We start from the raw sequence: 18694 nt of genomic DNA on the forward strand, positions 1-18694 counted from the left end.
CTTTAATACTGTACTCCCTCAAAAATCATAACACAAAATATAATAGGCGTCATTAAGTAAATAATCTATTGTTAAAATTATATGAAATATGTTAATCTTGAAACAGTAGTATCCCAAATGAGGATTAGACTTCAGATGTCAGAGGTCATCACTAGAACCCACAAACTGTTCTAAAAAAACTTTTTTCTAGACGAGGCAGCCAATTTTCATGAGCCGAATGTGGAACAGCCTGTCTATGAACGACCCTGCTACACTCTATGTTCTCTGCAACGGGTTCTCTGGGCCAAAGACTTAAAGAAAAGTGTCCCTTTTTTCTTCCCAACTTTTCCCTTAGCTCTGGAACAAATCAGAAGTTTTAAGAATACGACTCTAATTCGAATACAGAAAGAAGAGTCCCCTAAACGGTGCATTTCCATCCCACACAAACACGCTTTCAGAGTCACTCTTCCTACATTCCCTGCTTGAGGAATTCCAAGTTCAAGTTATTTCAGATGCAGCATTTAACTGACACTGCAGTGCTTCCCTCCAAGGAGCCCTCTTACAAACCAGCTTTGGAATGCCCCACGTCTTCCCGACTGGAAATTCCATACGAATCCTATTCTGTGCTCTCTGGTTTATTCTGAGAATTTTAATCCACTTCATTCTTTGTTACAAACATTTTACAACCACTCTTAGCCAAAAGCACTGACGTTCTGGGGCCGGCCCGGTGGCGCAAGCGGTTGAGTGTGCGCGCTCCGCTGTGGCGGCCCAGGGTTCACAGGTTCGGATCCCGGGTGCGCACCGACGCACCGCTTGTCAAGCCGTGCTGTGGCAGCATCCCATATAAAGTAGAGGAAGATGGGCACAGATGTTAGTCCAGGGCCAGTCTTCCTCAGACAAAAAGAGGAGGATTGACAGATGTTAGCTCAGGGCCCATCTTCCTCACAAAAAAAAAAAAAAAATAGCACTGATGTCCTGACTTAATACACATTTAGGACTTCTTATCTATGATTCTACAAATCCCTGGCACTGCAAGGCCTACCCTGCCCTTCAAAGTGTTTCCACAAAGTTCAATAAACCTGATTTTTAATTCCTTCTAGATTCCTTTCGCCTTCCTAAGCAGTTTCCTTTCTTTAAAAGTATCTTTGTAAATAGCTGATTAATTAAAAGGCACCTTTCAGGTGCTTTATTCTCCCCACATCAAAGATAACAGCACAGTATTCCTCACCAACCTGTTAGCCAGAAGAAGTAAGCAGCAGAGATAAAAATGCTATTCTAGTAAAAACTCAAAGAACAAGTTTAGAAGTAAGCACAACGTATCACCAGCTCCAAGGTTATTACATCCATCAACCCCAACCTTGTGAACTCAGAAGGCAGGTGTCCTCCACCACCCCCATCCTTCCGGGAGAGGGGACAGGCTCTTGCATCACCTCTGACACCTGGCAAGACACAGAAGCAACCCCACGCAGAAGCCTCTCCCAGGCCTCAGTCCTGTTCTCTGTAACGGGATGTGTCGCCTCAGATTTGTCACTTGACTTCTCCGGTCCTTATTTTCCTATTTGTGAAATGAGTGCTTTGTAATGGGCAGACTGCAAGGTTTTCCCACAGCTACAGTCCCACGGGGGGCCTACACCAAGTGTTCCTGGTGTCCCGGGAGGCCTGGGCCACCGCTGCCAGAACATTCCACGCAGGAGCAGTCAGGCCTCTTCCTGGAACTGTTCAATGGCCTCACTGAACTGTGGGATATAATCTGACAGAAGATACTCAAAGTCCACCAGAGCTCCCCCAAAATCCCAGTCCAGCACTCGGTGACACTGCCGGTCGTAGGGAGCCGGACTGCAGCCCCATCCTGGTGCAGCCTCGCCCCGGGGCCAGACCGGGATGCCCAGGGCCTACGTCTCCCAGCCCCACAGTCACCATGTCTACACTGAGCCGCATCCCGTCCTTCTCCCCCGAGGACCGCCTACCTGGTGAGGGCACCACTGTCCCTCAAGCCCCTACAAGGGATCCAAGACGGTCTGGACCTCCCTCCATCTCTCACCGGGTCCAATACATCACCACGTCTCCAGGATTCCACCTTCCAATGTGAACCGGTCACTCTCGGTCCCTCCTCTCCTGTCTCACAGCCACGTGTCTACCCAAGCACCGTCCCCCCCTGGACAGCCCTGGACCATCTTCCCTAAACGGGCCCCCTTCTTCAGTCTCCAAGCAGGTGAGCCCCCTGCTGCAGACCACTGAGGGCCCACCCAGAACACACCACCGCACCACTGCGGAGAGCCTCACAACGCCCATGGCCTTTCGGACCAAGCCCCACGTCCTCCAGATGAGGCACAGGGTCAGGACTATCTGCCCCAATGACCTCGCAGACATTGCCCATCAGCCGCCTGCCACCCCTCACACGCGCACACGCACACATGTGTGCACACGTGCACCCTGAGGCTCCAGCAACACTCACCTCTTCTGCCCCCTCAGGCTCTCACCATTTCCCATCACCTGGATTCTTGTCACACCCGCCCTGCTCAGGGAACTAGCACCCTCACCAGCGCCTCCTTTACAAACCACTTGGAAAAGTAATCCAGTCAAACAAAAGCCAACTCCAAGAACTCACAAGCAGAGAAAATAAAAATGAAAAAAGTCTGGCGATGATCACTAAGCCCGGTAAGCAAAGAAGTATAAACAAATCAAGTCTAAACAACTGTGTCCCACACATAAAATAAACGTGTAATTATTCCATTTCCTGAAATAAAATATATAATGCAAAAATAATAAATTAACAATAGTAGACTATAACAACATACAAAAAAGGAATTACGAGAGCGATAGGGGAAGAGATGAAGAAAGAGGAAGGTAATAGAAGTGCACTAATTTCCTCATCTTTCCAAAGAGGAAGTCAAATTATATTGTTACTGGAGTTGATAAATTGAGAAATACAGGTTTAAGCAGAAGTTATAAATATAACCACTAGTAGAATTAAAAACATTCGACTTCCTACATACCTTCTGACTTCAAGAATTAAAGGAGAGGAAACAACTCATGGACCAATACACAAAAAATAAAAGAAAAAGCATAAAACAAGATAAATAGTTTTTTAAAAAATTAGGAAAGAAGACCCAATAAATGTTTCAGCAATAACTATAAATGGAATAAACTTACTTATTAAAAAATATTCCATGACAGGGTTAAAAACTAAATCCAACTGTCTGCTCCCTACAAAAGCCAAACCTAAAACTACAGAACTCAGGAAAGCTGGAAGTGCAAACAGCATGCAGCAGGAACACAAACAGATGCAACAGTGAAAACAAAAAGATCGTTAGAAGTTTAATTCATGGTTTTAAAAAACGACATTGAATTGCACTAAAGCCATCTTATAATTATTAAGAGTGAAAAAGAAAGAATCACAAAGGAGATAACTGTCCCAAATCTTTAAGTCAAATAACACAGAATAAAATACATAAAGCAAAAACTCCAGCGGATGCATGGAAAGATCAACAGAGGGAAAACAGATTTACGAGAAATAGCAAATCTCTCCTAAACCTGGCAGATTAAAAAGGCAAAAATAATAGAGAACTTGAATTAAAAAGTCATGTGTAACCAACACAGAAGCATCAAACCCCATACGTGCCACTTGGCTAGATGGGCACAGAAGGGGTAAGGTGACTCCACGTGAACCACAGGCCTCCAACAGCTCCATAAATCAGAAATAGCACAGATCTCACGAGCTCCATACAGTACTGTGATACCAAAAATCAACAAGTAAAAGCAAAAACAACACTAACAGGAATTCAGCCATTTGGAAAATTTTAAACTCTCCATAACTCCTGGGGAGGAGGAACCAAAGAGCAATTGCACAACCTCTCCTGACACTGCCCCATGGCAAAGGTGTGAGCACAGAGACAACTGAAAGCATAACTAGCTACATCATTGAAAACAAAGGAAATATGTAAATGAAACATCAAACTCAGAAACCAACAAAAAAGAATTAAAACCCTTAAATTTGAATTTTAAAAAGCAACAAATCAGAAAAGAAACAACAAACTGATAAATAAAATCAATAACTGATAAGAAGGAAAATTAAAATAATACGTTTCCCAAAACTCTAGGTTAATAAATGTGATCATATGGATGAAAGAAATTACTGATTTTCTAGTAAAATATAAATGTCCAAAATGTACCCAGGAATTGACAGAAAAAGTAACCAGCACAATAATCATGTAAGAAATCAAAACTGTTACATATTCCTCCACCCACTCAAAAGGGGAAAAAAAAAAAAATCAGTGAAATTCACACACCTTTTCAGAAACAACTCAGATACAGGCTATTTGCAAGTTTCTGGAGCAACAAAAACTTACATATAGTGAAAGATATAAAAAGATAAATACTTGTAACACAAAGCACACAGCTATTATCCTAACAAACAGAATATTCTCACAAAGCAACAAACCACTAATAACTCAGTGGAAAAACTGACCAAGTGAATCAACAGGTGATTCACAAGAGAAAGAAAATGATCAGCAAACATTAACAAATGCTCAATATCACTTAAAATTTTTTAAACGCAATGAGACTTTTACCGTCTCCAGTTCGCCAAGACTTAAAGGACTGACAACACTTCAGCGCTGACAGAGAAGACCATCACTCACGCTGATGGCTACAGGGATGTCAAATGGCATTTTCATATCTTTTTTGGGAAATTTGGCAAAATCTATCCATTAAAATGCCCCTCCGTGACAAAAATTCCATCTCGGAGAACTTATCCAAAAAAAAGACTCCCACGAGTGCACAAAACTCGTATCACAGAGGCCACCGCACACTAGGAAACTGGGAGCAAGGCAAACGCCCACCCACAGGGGATAAGTATGAGCAGCGTCCTCAGGCAGACATCAGCTTGCAGGCGCTGGCCCGCTCCTGCGGTCTTATGGGTTGGAACCAGGCCACATGGGGCATTTGGACATCACTGAGGGTATGTGCAAATATCTGCATTCTGCACATCCCTTAAAAAGAATGTTGTGATGCTACGTAAACAAATAAGCTGTAGAAAAACTCACATGACATGGTGCCACTTTAATTTTTTAAATTAAAGTCTATATATATTAAAAATCTAAATACATTAAGCTAATGTAAATGCCTAATACAGTGAATGGCATGTAGAAGGCACTCTGTAAATAGCAGTTTGCTTAAAATAAAATTACATCCGTGTTGTGAAACGTCTAACATGCTCTTTTTTCTCAGAATGCAATTTCCCCTTTAGGTTGTAAATATCTTGAAGGCAAAGATGATGAAGTCTTTGCAGTCTATGAACTATGCATTTTGTATAATTGTCTGAAAACAAACAGCTTAATGTGGGCAAGGAGAACACTACCCTAAGTATTTAGCTATAACTAGATTACTCCAAGATGTGGTTGAAAACTCAAGTGATGTGTATCTGCCCGGAATTCCACACCACCCTGCAGCCCCCTTTATGGTAGTAAACGAAAAATGTGCATCTTCATACCATTTTGTGAACATCTACGTAACTTACTTTTGAAAATCTCTGTTATCTGTCTTAAAAGCCAAGTACTTATGTCTGTCTTCAGCCCCTTATGCAAGAGAAACAGTGTAAGACATTGGGTACCAGTTGTCAATGCTTAATTCTGGTTCAACAATTAAAATGTGTAGCTTCATATTAATTCTCTGGAATAATGAATTAGGATTAAGTCACGGCCAGCAAAGGGAATCCTACAGAAGAAACAAAGTCAATGCCACGGGCTTTCGGGAAAGGAACTACGCTTGTTCTCAGCTACTGCAATTCCTCTCATTTAAAAATAGGACATAGCGCATATTCCCAGCTCCAACAGCAGACATCTTAAAATGTATTAAATAAAGTGACTTTCAAATGAATATGAAAGAAATTCTGCCCTGAGTGATTTAAATGTAAGCCTATAGTTCTGTGTGTTTCCCACTAACCTCTAAAAACAGCCATGGTTTGTCCAAGAAAGGGATGTTTTAATCAGAACACTAATTTACTATGATACTCAAGTCCCATCTGACTAGCAGATCCTAAGGCAACCGAAGACCTATAAATTTCACACCACTGGGCAGAAACCTCCTGAGGTCCTGAATCCCTCAGATGTATGGCCAATGGGGGGGGTTACTAGCTCTGGGGGCTCAAAGTGTTTTCAAGATAAGGGCCCACTTACAAAATCTAACTCGTTTAGACGTACGAGGATTTGCAAAACTCTCCTAAGAATTTTAGGTCCAAACTAACAAATGACGATCCTAACAGTGAAGGTTCACTTTTCTCCTTTAAGTAGAAATACCCCTTTGCCTAAATTTGCCCATGTCCAAAGCACCGTTTTGCTGAGCCACTGAAACAGAAAAAGATAAATAGCACTTTTTATCACAGCTGAACAATGCAGATTAGGACTGTGTTATTCCACCTGAACGCCAGTCGATCTTATTCAAAATAAAAGTCTGAAAAGTTTTCTGAACATTGATACTGCAATTCCACACGCAAGATAGCCAACAGAATTCTAGTCTGTTTCAACACCATTTATCTATCAAAAGAAGCACTTCAGTGATTGCTATGGCAAGAAATGGAACTTGACCCTCGGTCAAAATAATAAACTTGCTGATGTGAACACCTGGATTTAAAGGCAGGAGTAATAGGTAAACCATAGTATCGGCGCAAAGAACAGGACCAGCCCCAGGATGAGGAAGCAATTTAACTACGTCTCATCTTGAAATGTGACAAAACTGAATAACCAAACTGAACAGCAGTCTTGAGACACAGAGGGATAAAGACCAGCTCAGCTCTCCCTCCTAAAGACAAGGGCAGGTTTTCGTGCCCACCCGTGGCACGTCATAAATATACCAACACAACGTGATTCTGGCCATTTTATGCTCGTAAATACCCTCCCTCCTCTCCCTTCCACACCACCCCAAACACAGTCGGCACTCACAACACGGCCCTCTGTGAAGTCCTTGAGGGCAGGAGCCTTGTAGGTGCCTCTGTGTATCTCGCTGTACCTCTCAGTAACACAGGAACAACACAGGAGACGCACTCAAAATACTGTTGACATGAAGGAACGAGAATCCATTACATGGCATTTAACCCTCATCTCCTTAAAAGAAGCATCCTCTTCAAGGAGATTCCTTTGCTTCGAGTTATCCTTCCTTCTGAGAAATAGCTTTTATGAACCATTATCCTTACCCATTCTGGGTGGGAAATCTTCATTTTTATTATTAATAGTATCATATTTAAATGACCCACTTAAAAAAGACTGGTCAAATACATCTGTTCCAGATTCATTCTGAAGGGAAAAAGCTGTACCTTCCCACATGGCTCTCCCTAAGTGGAAACCACACTCAAGCTTCGATACAGAACGACAGTGCCCTGACTTCTAATCCAACAACTCTACTTCACATCTCTAGGAGCTGGGAGGAGAGCTCAGACGGGAACATGTTCATCCACCAAGAACGTGTGAGGGAGGGCCCATCAAACCACCACAAAAAATAAGAAAAATATTCTTTCCTCAACAGAAGGAGCGTTTTGTTGATACTCTGCAATTACACCAATTTACAAGATAATAAATTAACTCTGCCCAGGGTTTTCACTCCAGGTATACCGTAACCCAAACAGAGGTAATAGTGTCTAACATTTTATAAATCTGCTTTTTATATTACGCGGTTAAAAAAACTAAAATGAAGCAAATTATGATAAAACAAGTTTAAGGCTTAACACGCAATATACATAGCATCTACCTAATCAGACCACAATTCTCATCGCCTTTCTAAAATAAACAGATGATTTTTTTTAATATGCAAAAAGTAGGAATAACCAATTTCCTTACACAGTTCACATGCTGGATGTGAAATTATCATCAGATGAGACAAAGAATAAACTCACACCAGCATGATCTTCCTTCTGCTTTCTGAAATCCTCAGGGTAAGCAGCCTTCATCTGTAATTTACTCTGCTCTGTAACTAGTTACTTGCAACAGTTCCGGGTCACTCTTTCAAAGCTGCCATGTACTGCGCGCCCTCCTTTCCCAGCCCTCAGAGAAGGCGGCGTCTCACCCCATTTCACAGATGAAGAAGGGAAGGCATATGAGGCTTAAAAACTGGCCAAAAGTCATCGCTGGCGGATGTTGGATTCGCAGTGCAACGCCAGGATGAACAAACCTGAGTTATCAGATGCCGTATCAGAGGTGGGGGCTGGCTGCAGGGAACACAGGAAAACACCTAGACGGGACGGCTCTTTGTTCCGAGATCGCGCTAGCTTAATTTATCACGTCTTAGAAAGGAACAAACGTTCTTCGGGGTCAGGCCCCAGCCTCCCGCCATCTCCGCTGCCTTCCGCAGGAGGCCCCCTTCAGCCCCCACCACTGCCACCACTGGCTCTGGCACAGATCTTGAGAGTGGGGGAAAAGAACCTTTTTCCCTCAATTAAACTGCTAGGATTCAACTGAGATATTTCCAAATTAATGTATCTTCCCTTAGTGTCCTTGTTTAAAAACAAGAGAAAACAGACACAGCTGTGCCTGCGGAGTGGAGATTTCTGACTCAACCTCGGCACCTGGCTGTGGCTGATGGTGGGCACTTCCCAAACTGGGCCCGTCATCTCAACCCCTACAGCTGCACCATCCTATACGGTGGCCAAACAGGGCCAGTCCAAATGGGGATGAGCTGTCAGTGTAAAATACACACCAGATTTCAGCGACTTAGTGTAAAAAAAGAACAAATTCAGTAATAATTTTTATATCATTCACATGTTCAAGTAACATTTTGGATACGTATGCGTTAAATAAAACATAATTATTAACATTAATTTTACTCATGTCTTTAACCTTCTTCATGTGGTCACTAGGAAATCTAAAACGACAGATGTGTTACGTTTCCATCAGGCAGCACCGTCCTAGAGCAATGGGTCAGCAAACTGCGGCCCGCCACCTGTTTCCTTACAGCTTATGAGCTAAGAATGGTTTTTACATCCTTAAGCATTTGGAAAAAAATCAGAAGAAGAAGAATATTTTGTGACACATGAAATTCAAATTTCAGTGTCCATAAATTAAGCGTATTTATTCGCTGACATGCTGTCTTGGGCTGCTTGCACGATACAAGGCTGAGCTGAGTAGTTGCAGCAGAGAACGTACGGCCCATGAAGCCTGAAACACTTCCTATCTGGCCCTTCTCAGCAAGTCTGCCCACCCCTGCCCTAAGGTTTTGTAAATACAGACCCCTGGTTTCTGAAGCTCAGGAGGGGGGCTCTGGGTTTCAGTGGAACCTCCTTTAGCCGAGGAGGCGAACAGGCAGCCGAGAGGGCAGGAGAAGCAGAGGTCAGCAAGCCCAGGGTGGGGCCGAGTCCCCCAGGCTGGCTCCCATGGCTAGAAGCTGGTGCAGGACTCGCCCTGCTTCAAATCCCCAGACCACCTCTAAATTTCTCTTTCTGGATGGATTACTCAGAACTTTTGCTCGACTTCAGAGCAGACACAGCCATATACTGATTCCGTCCCAGATCAGGAGACCCTACACACCGCAGCTGGCTCCCAGCTTCTCTCAGGGGATTCATCGGTCACCCCAGCCACCTAGAAAAGGGAGGGGGCCGGGAGGACGGCCACTGGTCTTCATAATGTGACCTCCACAGGACACAATTCCAGACAGCTGAGGCCAAGACTCAAACTCTACACATTTTAACAAGCACGAGGAAGGTCGTAACCTCAAGGTGACTGCCCAGAAGACAGTCTACTCTGATAACCCAGCCGCCGTGGGACTCTGACCAACGACTTCACCATGAGGGTCTCAGCGTCCTCATGGGCAACAGGGGGCTAACATGACAGCCTATCTCATAACAGTTATGAATACTAAACAATACACATAGAGGATGTGAGACACTGCCTTGCTCACAGGAGGCACGAGATCGATGTTTGTGAAAAGGAAATGAGCCTTAACAGACCACTTCTGAGCTATTTATTTGGGGGGCTGGTTATTAAGGCATTCACCAAATTTGATTCAAGTCTATAATAAGTCATTAGTCATAAAAATTAAACTTCTAATATAATGGGAAACTGTAATGCTCAATAACTTGGAACATATTGTCATGGTGATTCAAAAAATAGCTCTCAACGCGTTCTATTTTGTTCCTAAGCCCTTGGCTCTTCGTGTCAGAGTAGCTACAAGGAGCAACCTTTACAAAGCCACTGTAGCATCGCCTTAAGAATGTTGTTGAAGGCACTGTCTACATAAAAACACGCAGCCTGTACAAAAACACACAGCCTATACAAAAACAGCCGATATACAAATCAACGTAAAAAGTTTCCTTTAGGGTTATGTGCTAAACAAGGATTTTCCTTCACCGGAGAACTGGTGAGTTTCGTCCTTAGCATCGATTCAACACATAAACGGCCATGTTTCACTCTTTGTTTCAGTTGCCGGAAAGCCCAGATTCTAAATTTTGGTTCAAGGACAGCGACTGGAGGGGACGTTATGATCTGAATATGTAATATTATTTTTCCCTTTGTCATGACTTATTTCATTTTCTTGTCCTTGATTATTATTTATGTTTTACTATATATTTAATGTGTAACCTCAAGTGCACCTCACATCCTTGATGGAACGAGATGGGTATAAAAAGCAAACTGTTACTACCAACAAGCAAATAACGAGATTTCAGTTGCCAGATACTCAAACGAGCCTGCAAAAATTCTCACACAGGGCATCCAGGATGATGTCCATAAAGTGTCACACTGATTAGATAAATCTTTGCAATTTTTAGTTTACACTGGTCATAACGTATTTTGTGAAACTTCTAGAAAGGTGGCAAACCACCTAGGATATAGTTTCAGGTAAATAATGAAAAAGTACTCAGTACTATCTTCTTCAGAAAAGGAAAAAAAATTCTAAATTTTGGTCTCAATTTAGTGATTTTTCCTCTTAAGAGAAAACCTACAATGTCGGCTATGTTCGCTCACATGGAGTATGCAAAAGGAGACAGGTTTTCTCAGTGGCTCTTGCACAGAGAAGAAAATTTCACTGCACCCCAGCCCAGCTCCCAATTTCACTGGAGCAGGCTCAGGGGATGGAGACTCTCTATGGGCTGGTAACAGTCTGCCAAGTCCATACAGCCACCAGGAGCAGACTCGACTCCAGCCAGCCCACCCCATGGGTCGCTGCGTGTGGCCACGTGTCTGACTTGCCATCAGAGAGAAAAAAGGGAAATGCACACCTCACTGTGTTCAGCTTGCTCCTCTCCCCAACTTCTCTTTCTCCTCGTTGCCTGCCATCTTGCCCACCTGCACCAAGGATGTGTGGAAAAACAAGCGCCCACCACTCTTGGTGCAGCCTCCACCTGTGCCTCCCCCCTGACCTGCTCTGGACCCCGACCCTCAAGGACTCAGCGGTCCTCTGCTCCACCACTGAGAACTGACCCATGCAGATGCCCCGCTCACCACCAACGCTCCTGCATTCACCTGCTGCTGCTGCCGCTCAGGAAACAATGTCTATGAGAGACTGGCAGTCTGTCACAACCGTCATTTGTCTCCTCTGACCCTCTTCCCTGCAATTTTTTGGTGGCTTTTTTCTTTTAGGACCTTCAATCCCAGGTAGGCTCATTTACTTTCTACGTTCACTCTCTTATAAAAAGTGATGTTAGTATGGGTGTTACCATTAGGTTTCTCAAGAAAATCTGTACCCTGGCCCCATGCTGAGCTGGGAATCTGTGCAAACAGCTGCCGGGTGTCTTCGGTGCCCTGGGCTTCCCAATTTCCTCCTCGTCTGAGCCCTGCCATGCTGCAGTGGCTTTTGAAAGGGATGACCTGTCCAGTTCTCACACTCACATGATATTCCCATTGAGAGATGCAAAAATGCAGTCAACATTTTTTTTCTCTCTGGAGCTGGAGCTAAGCATCAGAAAGTGAAACTGACATGGGGACAGTATTCCATCTACGGCCCTAAATAACCGATCCCTCTGGGTCTACACTCTGCACTGCTAAATCAGCATTACATGCTCTTAACAAGCTCATCTTGAAAGTGGACTCTGACCTCAACTTACTTTACACGTTCGGCATGCCAGTACCTGTAAAATGTCAGGCTTCACCCAAAAATGATCTCTAAGTTCCCTGCCAGTTATAACATATAAATAACTCTCAATATTAACCTTGTAAAACAAGTCCAAATAGAAATAACATAAATTCACAAAGAAAGGTAAATAATCATGAAAGTAAATGTTTTCCTTTCATGGTCATTCTATACAATTGGTTTAAACCTCCTAACCAGTATAAAAACCATAGTCTAGAGAAAGGAGCCACATTAACCGTGCTCAGGCCAAGAAGGTGCAGTTTAGTAAACTACCACCTTGTAAGCATCTAAATGGCGCCTTTGTGGCCCAAAAGATCTAATGCACTTTCCCAAATGGTCTCCTATTTCCACAGACAGTTGGAAGACCTAATTTAACAACTGCCTGAAACGCATACCGGCAACTGCCCTTGAATGTTTGTGACTCAACAACAAACATGGATTATAAATCCTCTCCCACAAGCATATAAAATCCCGAATTCTAACTACAGTAGCATCCTTTTTTAACCAATGCCTACAGATACTTAAAAATGTGTAGCTATTAGGAAAATTAACCTTCCTTTCTAAAGTTCAAATTCTAAGCAGCCCATAATCTTTCATCAACCTAGAAAATAACTGATAAGCCAATCTTCCTGTAAAACCATTAACAGATTCGGCTTTTCTGTCACCAGGGTAATTTACTGAGGCCAATTTTAATCCTCCCACTAAACCACTAATCCCATGACTCTACAGAATTGTCCCCAAGTCTACGTTACTATGGCAGGTACTTATACATTACGAATTCACTTATTTACCAACAGTCATATTTCTTAAGTTGGCTTTAGGAATGAGATCATCTTCCTCGCCTCATTTTAAAAAGTAAAAACCCATTTTTGAAATAAGGAAGCCACTTGAGCACCTGGGCTGTGTTATACTCATCACAATAACACTAATTTAAATTACGCTTGGTGTTACTCAAAGGGAAAATTATCATCATTATGCTAATGGTCACGCTAAGACATGAAAAGCTTTGGTATGAGGAATCTAAATCTGGTGGGAATATGATTATCAATGTGAATGATGGTATTTTCTCAAACTGGCATAAAAACGTTTTCTCTGTGTCACTGATAATGTCAATATAAATTATGCATCACCAGAAGCTGCCTTCATTCACACTGTGAAATTCTCTGAGCGATACTCAGGCCCACCTTTCTGTCCACATACGCCCTGCTTTGGGGGCCCACACATGAATGGCTATAAATATGTTTACTTCTTTCCTTAAAACAGGAAAAACAGTATGATTAAAGCTAATGAGACAGATTCAATGAGAAAGAGATAGCTCGAGACAGTCAGCTTTGGCGGCCATGCCACAGCCACACAGGAGGTTGAAAATGGAGGCAGAATGTTCTGTGATGCTCTACATTAATAAATCTCTGAGACACGGCATGAGAAGCCACCCTTGTGAATTAAATACAAGTCTATCCAAAAACTCAAAAATAACATGTGTAAACAAGTCCTTAAGTGCAAACACCACAGTTCCGCCTCTAGATATTCCAGAACAGCACCACAAAAGTTTAAACTACGGAATAGGATCATCCATCTGTTCACTGATTCAGCCATCCATTAAAAAAACTGCCAAGTCTTTAAGGGAAAAACACATATTTTTTAGCTCTGAGTTAAAATCACTGGAATAACGGGGAACTAAGCAGTGAATGTCCTTTCTCCCCAGCCCAACCTCGGGTTGCAAACAAGCAGCCAGCAGAAGTTTTAACTACTCACACGGGGCTCCGTATTTTCCTGAATTAACACAGTCAGTCAACATTTAATGTCCCACTATTTCCCACAAATTTTATTTTAGGGACAAAAAAAGGGACACTTGTTCACTACCCTCAAATAACTGATGGAGAAGCTGCTAAAGCCATGAACAGCCTCTCCACACAACCTTTGAGGCATCTTTCACTGTACTAAATTTCTAAGAACGTTCTCGAATGCCGAAATAAATCAATGCCTAACGCGGCGCCAAGTCAGCTCAAGCAATATAGGTTAAATAGTGCCATATGGCAGAAACAGACACATGTTGCCCTTTTCTGAAACAAAGGAGAAAATTCCTAAACAAATATCCTTTACTTTCCTCAACATGAGAAGAGTTGAAGGCAAGAGGGTTTTTCAAGTGTTAGTAACTAATGCTGAAGAAAATTTTTTAATTCTTGGCCATCAAGAAAAAACTGCAGAGTTTTAACAGAGAAGCTCAATTTTTAAGAGCCTCCCTTTAACATGTCCTGAAAGCTAACACCACACTTAGCTTGTGCTCACATCCCCTAAATGAGCAAGAAAATAACAGGACAGCTGTATCCGAGGGCTGAGCTGACATCAGCAATCCCCCGGGGAGCCAGAATCAGTGAGAGACTAGTCTACCTGCTTTTGAAGGAATAAAACACCAGATTCATTTTGTCTTGAAAATAAAATAGAATCAATATTTCATCCTATTTCCACCACACTGCTGAGGAACTGTCTGAACTTCACAGTCATAATATAGTACCTATCTCTTAAACTAAATTTTGAGAACATAACAACTTGATTGAATTCCTGACCAAAACAACAACCAGAAAGAAAGAAAATCTACCAGAATGAACATATATTTGAAATAAACAGTAAAATGTATCTAAATCTGAAAGAGTTGTTTTCTAAATAATTTATTTTTTCTATTCTCCTGTGGTGTTTTATTCATTATTTTATAGATATTTACATGTTTGCATTCTAAAAATAGTTGCATTTCTAATTACTCCTGCTTTGTAATTTTCAGTACCATTTGAATTGAAGAAGAAACACCAGATCTTTTTCCGAAAACTACTTTTAGGGAATGTTGAGAGCCACAAAATTACACTTCTTTACAATCCGAACGTATGCTGCTGGAAAACACTGCATTCTGGACATAAATATGACAGCCAGCTCCAGCTTTGGAAAGAAAAGCTTCAGCTGTTCAAATCACGTGCAGCCAGATGCAAGAGATAAAGAATACACAGAACGGACAGTTGCAACTACTAATTTTTACCAATCCATCTAAAATACACTTGCTATACCTTAGCAGAGAGTATAAATTCCAACTACAAGCAACACATTTATAGCGCCTGTATATGCATCCACCCTATAGCTATTTAGGTCATACCCCTAAAATAGTCCTCTTTGGAAAAAAATTAATTTTAAAATAAAGATGCTTTTTAAAGAACTGGATGGGGAGGCATTTTAAATTCATAGACCAAGTTTTTCTTCATTCTTCCCCTAAGGTCAATTTTATTAATTCTTCACAATAAACATTTGATGTGATTCCTTTCTTAAAATGGGTTTGTGACAATTTGCCAATATTCCTGCAAACTGGAAGACATTCATAGCTAGACGCCAATGATAAAGAGGACTCTCACCCATAAATCACTCCCCACTTTGGTGAGAGGGGTGGGAGAAGTGGGGGATCTCAACTCACTAGGGCAGAGGTCACCCCTCCATCAAAGAGAACCCCCCATGCCCACCCCGAAACCACTTATTCCTGGGATCAGGGAGGATGGAGGCCAAGGCTCAAATCTGAAAAACGCTGTCACTCTCCTGGCCCCGAGACACATTCAAACCCTGAGCAGGCTGCTGTCAGCATACCATTGGCCATCAGGTAGAAAGGTTGGGGTAACAGCCCCAGGGGAGGATGGGAGGGTGGGCCACAGTCAAGGCGGGCTGGCTCATGCCACCAGTTAGCACCAAGCGGAACAGAATGGAAGACTGCTGCTACCCAAACTGAATGGCAGCCATGGACGCGTATTTGCGGTCCACATGTACATCTGCCTTCTGGAAGCTCCATCCTGCTGTCTATCTCTATAACACACAGGGCATGTATTCCAAACACCACCTCAACAGCCTTCAGAACAAATCCACTCCTGACACTGCCATCACTTGAAAAATGCAAATCCAAATGAGATGCAGTTTCCTACCAACAGAGGAAGGGTCTGGAGCTCAAGACCGTAATATAATTAACTCTCCATGTGTAGACATTAAGAACTCTGGAAGCAAAGGGCAAGGGTGCCAAATGGTCAGCAAGCGAAGGAAGGTCCCTGTGCTGGGTGCTAGCTAAGCAGTCAGTGTACGCACAGTGGGGGAGGAGAGCCCGGCACCAGGAGGCTCAGGGCCGTGCACATAAGGCTGGGGCAGCATGCTGCACAGGCCCACTAGGATCCTCTGCACTGCGTTCAGTAAGACGAGTTAATTAAACTTTTCCCACACAGTCTCTAGACCGTTTGAGGGGGAGGGGTTGGGGCAGCAAAGAGATGCATTTTTGAAAGAACTAACTGTCAGAAGAGCTCTATGCAAGCCCTAAAATGTCTAAACATTACAGCGTGTACCATGTCTGCTTTTGAAGAAGGAATGTTACTTCTAGTTCAAATATTTATAAAGCACATATCTAATCAAATAAATTAAACTTTCTTCTGCTTTCTTCCATCAGTTCTATTCCTTCTGCTTCAATCTGTGCCTACACTGAGAAAGTTTCCATGTCTGCAGCTCAATTCGGCCATCAAACAGCAATGAAAAAGTTGTTTGTTTTCTACACATTTAACAGACATGCTTTATTCAGTTAGAAATCTAGTTACACTATAAGCAAAATACCACTTTTAATTATATAATTAACACATGCCTTTTTCACCAATGTTGAAAATGGAGTAAAAACCAAAATACAGCAATGCCTTGAACATGGAAAACAAGCATATTACAAAAGGAAAGCACACACGTTCAGACAAGCTCCTTCCTGCTGAACGTAATCAGCTTATATTTCAGTTTCCTATTTCTGTGGCATTAAGGTATAATGCAGTTGAAACTCTAAACACAATCTCCAGTCAGACGTCCAGCCACTCCCACAAAATTCTTTTTAAAAGATTCCTTCTGGTAAATTATGAATAAGGCCAACACGTATCCTGGAAAATGAATAAATAAAAATCCACAACAACCCAATAAACTGAGTACTGGTTTTTCAAGAACCATCCATGACTAAACTCTGCTTAAATTCCTAGCTCACATTATCATTTTTCCCTATTTGGTAAGACTGAAAACCATCTGTTGGAGTGTACCTCATTTTGAAGTATTCTGTAAAGAAGTCTCCTTTTCTTCTTCACATAATTTTTGCTCAACTTAATCTCCACATTAGATGCTTCATCTATAAAACTCAAATATCCCCATGTAGGAGCAAGGAAAGTAAACGAGTTTATGGAAGTGGAGACACTGTGCTTTCAGCACTGGCCTGTTTTCAAAAACATCTCTCCTATTCACTCCATGTTGGTCTCAGGGACATCTTTATAAAGTCAGAAAGGCAGGACTTCAGAGTCCCAGGAAAACTTCAATCGGTAAATTAGCCAGTCAACTTGAAAGGTCGTTTACAAATAACAATGGGATTAACACAGGTGATGTAAACTACTAGTCGCAGGTCATCAGCAACTAGTATCAGCTACACATCCCCAAGTTAAGGTACCGAAACTGGTACATTTCAGTATACTAAGCCACTGGAAAGGTGACTGACAAACAAAAGCTCTCACAAATAAAAATAGGCAAAACTCCTCCTTTTGCACTGTTGAGTACTGTACCTACTAAATATGCTACTTTGTTGTTTTGTTTCATTTTAGAGAGGCATTCCCATTCCTCGTAGTTAGCTTTATTACACATCCCTTGGGATGATTATTTTTTTAGAAATGTGCTCTGAATGTTTCAGTACATTCAAATCAGCAAGTTTAAGAAAACCAAGTCCTACTAATGAACTAAGAAAAATATTAGACATGTTTGCATCTTAACACATCAAAATTCTAATGCCATTACCAAAATGCTTGAGTCTTGCTCAGAGCTCGGTTTCTCCCAGGGCCCATTCAAGATGGCACGGGAGTCACTCTCGTGAAACTAAAGATGTCCTCCTCCACCAACCCAGCTCCCAGGCACCCCCTTCAGCACTCAGCTCGCTCTCCAATTTTACCAAGAGGGGGAAACTCTCTGATTCGTGTGCAGCAGTGGCATGCGGTATATTTAATTCTGGCCGGTGTGTGTAAATATAAATAACACGGCTATTTTGACGCCACAATCAAAGAATGCAACAGAAAATGAAGGAGGAACAAACAAACGATAAGATGAGCTCATTTTTACGCGGCTGTAGAAAGTATCCTATCAAATAGCATGCATGCCTGGTTCCTTAAAGTAGCACTTACATTCCTAAACCAAAATACTCCAATCATATTAATAGGGCGGCTTAAAACATAATCTGGACAAGATCCTGTTGGGGGAATAACTACCCTCGCTTCTGCTCCGATCAGTACTTTCACGGTTTTTATTACACAGCCACAGGGTGGAGGTACATCAATTTTTAAATCATCTTTAATCAGGATTGGAGACTTACGGCAGGTTCGTGGGGGAATACCTTTCGCGGCATGTTTAATCAAGACCCCCGTCTAAAGTTCCTTTTGTGACTCGCTGCTAGGTCAGCGCGGTGCGCGCCGAGGGTCCAGGGCCCCTGCCCTTTGTTAACGCAGTGGACCCCGCTGGCAGGCCAGGCCCCACGACCACGGGCACATCTGGGCTCCCAAAACCGCCCCAGAGTCCACGCGGGCTCCCCCGCGCGGAGCCGGGGTTAGGGCACACCGGCAGGACACTACCCCACGCGGGGATGCCCGGGCCC

At 42.6% G+C, this 18694-nt stretch overlaps 1 protein-coding gene across 5 annotated transcripts in view; it reads right to left on the reverse strand.

Annotated features, from left to right (window-relative positions):
- The window catches only part of ZNF516 (zinc finger protein 516), a 115387-nt gene that overhangs the window by 92155 nt on the left and 4538 nt on the right, over window positions 1–18694 (reverse strand). The window lies entirely within an intron of this gene.

This window comes from Diceros bicornis, chromosome 16, assembly GCF_020826845.1.
Source record: "Diceros bicornis minor isolate mBicDic1 chromosome 16, mDicBic1.mat.cur, whole genome shotgun sequence".
NCBI classification, from domain to species: domain Eukaryota; kingdom Metazoa; phylum Chordata; class Mammalia; order Perissodactyla; family Rhinocerotidae; genus Diceros; species Diceros bicornis.